Genomic DNA, 7,161 nt, shown 5'->3' with positions numbered 1-7,161 from the left:
TGCCAACAAAGGTCCATATAGTCAAAGCTATGGTTTTTCCAGTAGTTATGTACAAATGTAAGAGTTGGACCATAAAGAAGTCTGAGTGCTGAAGAACTGATACTTTTGAAATGTGATGCTGGAGAAGACTCTTGAGCATCCATTGGACAACAAAGAGATCAAACTAGTCAATTCTAGAGGAAATCAATCCTGAATATTTGTTGGAAGGACTGATGTTGAAGCTCCAATATTTTGGCCACCTGATGCAAAGAGCAGACTCTTTGGAAAAGACCCTGATGCTGGGAAAGACCAAAGGCAAAAGGAGAAGGGGGTGGAAGTGGATGAGATGGCTGGATGGTATGATCGACTCAATGGACAATAACCTGGGCAAACTCTAGGAGACAGTGTAGGACATAGGAGCCTGGTGTGTTAGAGTCCATGAGGTTGCAAAGAGTTGGACATGACTTTGCGACTAAACGCAACATATATATACTCACACAATGGAATATTAGAAATATAAAACAATAAAATAATGCCATTTGCAGCACTTGGATGACCCTAGAAACTATAATACTAAGTAAAGTAATTCAGAGAGAGAGTGATAAATATCACATGATATCATTTATATGTGGAATCTAAAAAATGATACAAATGAATTTATTTACAAAACAGAAACAGACTTAAAGACATAGAAAACTAATATATGTTTATCAAAGGGGCCAGGGGGAGTGGAGTTTGGGATTTACAGATAAACACTACTATATATAAAATGGGCTTCCCAGGTGGCACTAGTGGTAAAGAACCCACCTGCCAGTGCAGGAGACTTAAGAGATGTAGGTTTGTTCCCTAGGTTGGGAAGATCCCTTGGAGGAGGGCATGGCAACTTACTCCTGGAGAATCCCATGGACAGAGGAGCCTGGTGGGGCTACAGTCCATGGGGTTGCAAATAGGTGGACATGACTGAAGCAACTTAGTACACACTCATATATAAAATAGATGAATAGCAAGTACTTACTCTATAGCATGGGACTTTCCAGGTGGTTCAGTGTTAAAGAATCTGCCAGCTAATGCAGGAGATGGAGGTTTGATCCCTGGGTTAGGATGAACCCTGGGGAAGAAAATGCCAACCCACTCCAGTGTTCTTGCCTTGGATTTCCCATGGGTAAAGGAGCCTGGAAGGCTGTAGTCCATGAGCTTGCATATGACTTTGCTGATAAACCACAGAAACAACAACTCTATTGCACAAGGAACTGTATTCAATATCTTGTCATAACATGTGATGGAAAAGAATCTGAAAAAGAACATATATATATATATATTCTTAATAGAATATATTTATATAAATATATAAATTATATGGGCTTCCCTAGTGACTCAGATGGTAAAGAATCTGCCTGCAATGTGGGAGACCTGGGTTTGATCCTTGGGTTGGGAAGATCCCCTGGAGAAAGGAATGGCTACCCTCTCCAGTATTCTTGTCTGAAGAATCCCATGGACAGAGGAGCCTAGCAGGCTACAGTCCATGGGATTGCAAAGAGTCGGACATGATTGAGCCAATAACACTACAATAAGAAAACCATAGACTTGGAAGGCAGGGGAGTGGGGGTGGGGGAGCAGCCTGTCCTACGCCTGCACACTCAGACTAAGATGGCAGCAGTGGCCAGCCTGGGCTGGGGAGCTGCTGCCACTGCCATGTGTTGTTTTGTGATGCGATGAATCCATTAAGAAACAGTTTCTGTCTCAGTTTGCCCAGAGACCACTTTTCCCACTCCCTGTAACCTTATGTAACACAGTGAAATACATGTATGTTCAAACACAAGATACCCCAAATCCCAACAGTATAAAGTTTATTCCAGGAAAACCAGTTCTTGAGACAAGGACCATGGATTTTCCCACACCAGCTACAGCATTTCGCTCCCCTCTGGCTAGGCAGTTATTTAGGATTGAGGGAGTAAAAAGTGTCTTTTTTTGGACAAGATTTAATCACTGTCACAGAGGAAAATGAAGAATTAGACTGGAATTTACTGAAACCAGATATCTATGCTACAATTATGGATTCTTTGCATCTGGCTTACCTTTAGTTACTGAGGAAACACCTTTAGAAGAAGCAGGATCTGAAGATGATGATGAAGTTGTGGCAATGATTAAGGAATTGTTAGATGCTAGAATACGGCCAACTGTGCAGGAAGATGGAGGAGATGTAATCTATAAAGGCTTTGAAGATGGCATCGTACAGTGGAAACATAAAGATTCTTGTACCAGCTGCCCCAGTTCAATCATTACTCTGAAAAATGGAATTGAGAACATACTGCAGTTTTATATTCCAGAAGTAGAAGGCATAGAACAGGTTACGGATGATGAATCAGATGAAAAAGAAGCAAACTCACCTTAAACTCATTTGAGTTTTCTGTGGCCCCTGCAGTTGGACTTGTTGATAATATGTACTAAGCTTTTATTATTAATCTTCTAAGGAATTTGAGGATTAATAAAATATGTCTTTTCTTCAAATGATTAAAAAAAAAGAAAACCATAGAGTCTCAACTCTTCCCCCTTCTCCATTGCCATTTTCCAAAAGTAAACTCTCCTTGACCTCTGCCTGCTTTTGGATGCTTTCAAGTACTTTTAAATATTTGTTTTCTTATATTCTTTTCCAGATTGCATAATGGCTATCTATGGGATGGTTCACCTGACTTTTTCATTCATTTTATTCTTCTCTTGTAACCAGTTCTGGACAATTTTTTAAATTCAGAAGAGAAAGGAAACTTATGAAGTCTCTGAAAGTGTTTTAAAGTGACAGGAAAGGGAAGATTTGGCATACCATAAGTGAAAATTTTCCTGGAGTATCTGTATTCATTTGAGACTCCTCAGTAAAAGTTACACCAACACTCGCACAGGCCTCCCCCAAACATACAAACAAGATATATGCAGTGTTTACAGCATTGATATCACATTGCAAATATTAATAACATCCCCAGAAGCACTTTCTCTTTTCCTTCCTATCCCACTTGAGCACAACACTGTAAATCAACTATACTTCAGTTAAAATAACCAGGAAAAGAAAAGCTTAAATAAATACATATATTAAAAAGAAAAAAAAAAAGAAGCAGAAACCTCAATTAAATAAAGTTGATAGCCCAGAAGGGGGAATTGTGCCCTACAATGGTAGGAAAGTTGAATGACAGGAAGGAAGATATCTTATTTCTTGGCAACAATTCGGCCCATAAGAAAACATGAACTTTGTTTACTGTAACCCTCCAAATTTCCTTTCCCCTTCTATTAAAATGTTCTCCTTTCCTTTCTGTGTGGGAACTTGTGCATGACTCACTATGGCTGCAGATCTCAAATGACAACTCTTTGCTGATCCTAAATAAACACATTTTGCCTGGAGTAATAACTGAAAGTCTATTTTAGGTCAAAAGTAATAAACAATTCTTTCAAGAGCAGTTGTCTCTGTGTCTGTCATCCTGCCATACCTGATTAAAACTAAATCCCAGTTGCTTTTTAAGACATTGGGGCAAAATTGTGGTTAAATGGAAAGCAGTTCATCCCTACAGGAGATCTTTCTGACATTCAAAATGATTCTGTCTACTAATCACAATTTGTTCACCAACTTTTCAATCACATGTGAAGATAATAACTCACCTGGTAATTTCTCTAACCAACTCATGACAGGTGACCCTCTACCAGCAATGTCAATAAATGGGGGAAAGGTTGAATTCATCATAAATCCTTAGAACTATGTTTTGAGAGGATAAATAATTCTACTTATGTGAGAATTCCCAGAAATTTCCATTAAGCTGTAAAGCTCATATTACAAACACTAGCCTTCAGACAAATATTCAACCTTTACACTGTTTGGTCTCCCTGGCTACTGTGGAAGAACTTGCATCCAATTTTTGTGTTGATGTTATCCATGACAAAGTAACAGACATTGGAAGAGTCACTTCTGTGGGTTCAGTATCTATTCAACAGAGGGGAGGAAATATGTTTTTAAGAAAACTGTGTTTATTTTCATTCTTTTCACCATTTGAAGTTACAACTAAGTTTTACGATTCAGAGATGAGTGACTTATTTTTTCAAAATCATATTCAGAATATTTCATCTTCAACTATCTTTATACAAAAGGTTTCCTTCGAGCCATCTGAAATGTACATTGTGGTAGAATTAAATACTGTCAATCAGGCTGGAGAATATGAATGTTTCTTTGGAACAAGAACATTTTTGCAGTCAATTGAAGGACACCAGTATTTATATCACCTTCAGCTCAAGCAGGAATTTTCAGAAAAATCTGCTCCTATAGAGGACTAGCAGAAATGGGCAAGTTGGATATAGTATAGAAAAGAAATCTGGGTGAAATGGCAATGCTAGAGACAATTGAACTTGAAAGAGAGACTCCAGGTTACAGAAATGTGAGGCTGTCTTTGGAGACAATCCCAGATACTGTAATTCTAGAAGAGCCTTTTCATATTACCTGTAAGATAACAAACTACAGTGATAGGAAAATGAAATCAGTTTTGATGATGTGTGGTACAGATTCTATTCGTTGGTGTGGTAGTTCAGAAAGATACCTTGGAAAGCTACCACCAGGTTCAACTCTTAGCTTTACCCTGACAATACCGTCCTTGCAACTGGGCCTACAAATTATCTCTGGTATACAAATTACAGACAAATTATTAAAGAAAGATTATGTTTGTGATGATCTTGCAGAAGTCTGTGTAATACCTCCCATGGTTAAAATGAGAAGCTGAATAAAATTTGTAGTATTATGCTCTCCAGAGCATTTCACAGAAAAGCTTTTCATAGTTTTATTAGCAGCAAAATTATCAATTAATAGCAAATATATAGGCAGATTATTTTCATTTTTTCCTTTGAAATCATGAATATATTAAGAATTAAACATATCTTGATCTAAAAAAGTACAATCTTGACTTTCATGTTATATGAAGTACTTCCTAATTCTACATTTGTATATTTCCTAATATTTGTGACTTAATTAAGGTCATTACGGGTAGCCATTGATTTTTTTTTCAGAATGAGATCACCATTTAAAAATGATTACATCTGCTTTCCATAAATGCTTAATAGCATTCAACACTTTCTTTATCAGTAAAGCTGATATTGAGAGAACATAAACTACTGTAAATCTATTGACAATTTAATTAAAATAATTACTATGGTTTACTTGGTCAAATTTAAATATACCCTGTTTTATTATTTTCCTTTTTCATTTGCATTCAACAGAGTACTATCAGTGGCAGTGCTTAATATAATTCAGGATGGTCCTCATTATTTAAACTTGTTGACATTTACTACTTGGAAAAGACATAAGCTTTTCAAATAATATTCCAAATTATTGGGGCTATAGAAATGCATTCATGTGACATATTGAACTGTTTTTCATTTCTCTTGGCAAACTTCTATGAAATGTGGAGTTGGTTTACTTTCATTAGTTAGTCCTACAAGGGCCCTTGTGTATACTACTTGGATTGCTCACTTGCTTCTTAACCGTTCACACAATATATTCTTTTCCTTTTATACAAAACCAAAAATCATGACGAAGAATTTGCTAGAGTGCTTATATTTTGGTTTGCTCATTTCTTTTCATTCTTCTTATATTTTATTTACATAGCAGTATTTCTTTTGGAAAACAAAACCATTTCACATATTAACTAATTATTGACTTGAGAATGTAAACTTTACTTTTATTCTTTTTTCTCTTTTTTAAATTGAAGTATAGTTCATTTACAATATTATATTAGTCTTAAGTATAGAATATAGGATTCAATATGTTTATATATTATATATAGATATGAATATTTTACATAGTTATTACATAATAATGGTTATATTTCCTTGTGCTGTGCAATACATACTTGTTGCTTATTTATTTTACACAGAGTAGTTTCTTTCTCTTAATTACCAGCTGCACCTTTTTGGGCCCCAAAATCACTGCAGATGGTGACTGTAGTCATGAAATTAAAGGATGCTTGCTCCTTGGAAGAAAAGCTATGACCACCCTAGACAGCATATTAAAAAGCAGAGACATTACTTTGCCTACAAAGGTCCATATAGTCAAAGCTATGGCTTTTCCAGTAGTATGTATGTATGTGAGAGTTGGACCATAAAGAGAGCTGAGGGGCAGAGAATTGATGCTTTTGAACTTTGGTGTTGGAGAAGACTCTAGAGAGTCCCTTGGAATGCAAGATCAAACCAGTCCATCCTAAAGGAAATCAGTCCTAAATATTCACCGAAAGGACTGATGCTGAAGCTGAGACTCCAATACTTTGGCCACCTGATGTGAAGAACTGACTCATTGGAAAAGACCCTGATACTGAGAAAGATTGAAGGCAGGAGGAGAAGGGGATGACAGAGGATGAGATGGTTGGATGGCATCACCGACTCAATGGATGTGAGTTTGAGTAAGCTCCAGGAGTAGGTGATGAACAGGGAGGCCTGGTGTGCTGCAGTCCATGGGGTCGCAAAGAGTCGGACTGACTCAGTCACAACTGAGTGACTGAACTGACTTATCTGATCTTGCACCTCCCTCCTTCCTTTTCCCTACTGATCACCACTAGTTTGTTCTCCATATCTGTAAGTCTGTTTCTGTTTTGTTATATATTAATATATTTGTTTCTTTTATTTTTTAGATTTCACATATAAGTGCTAATATACAGTACTTGTCTTTCTCCGTATGGCATAATACCCTTTAGGTACATCTGTGCATGCACGTGCTAAGTCACTCAGGAGTGTGTGACTATTTGAGACCCTATGGAATGTAGCCCACCAGGATCCTCTGTCCGTGGGATTCTCCAGGCAGGAACACTGCTGTGAATTGCCATGCCTTCTTCCAGGGGATCTTCCAAACCTGGGGATCAAACGCACTTCTCTAATATCTCCTGCATTGGCAGATGGGTTCCTTACCACTAGCACCACCTGGGAGGCCCCCAGGTCCATCCATGTTGTTGCAAAAGACAGAATTTAATTCTTATGATTTATAAATATATGTGTTTATCTATCTATCTATCTATCTATCTATCTATCTATCTATCTATCTATCTATCTATCTATCTATCTATATCTTCATTCATCTGTTGATGGATGCTTAGATTGCTTCCATGTCTTGGCTATTGTACTAATACTGTTATGAACATTGGGGTGTAAGTATCTTTTTGAATTAGTATT

General features: G+C 37.1%; 1 pseudogene; it reads left to right on the top strand.

Annotated features, from left to right (window-relative positions):
- Nucleotides 1-1,687: 1,687 nt before the first annotated feature.
- Nucleotides 1,688-2,371, top strand: LOC122690440 (annotated as a pseudogene).
- The last annotated feature ends 4,790 nt before the right edge of the window (nt 2,372-7,161 follow it).

The sequence above is a fragment of the Cervus elaphus genome, chromosome X, assembly GCF_910594005.1.
Source record: "Cervus elaphus chromosome X, mCerEla1.1, whole genome shotgun sequence".
Classification (NCBI taxonomy): domain Eukaryota; kingdom Metazoa; phylum Chordata; class Mammalia; order Artiodactyla; family Cervidae; genus Cervus; species Cervus elaphus.
This window is presented reverse-complemented; position numbering and strand designations above follow the sequence as displayed.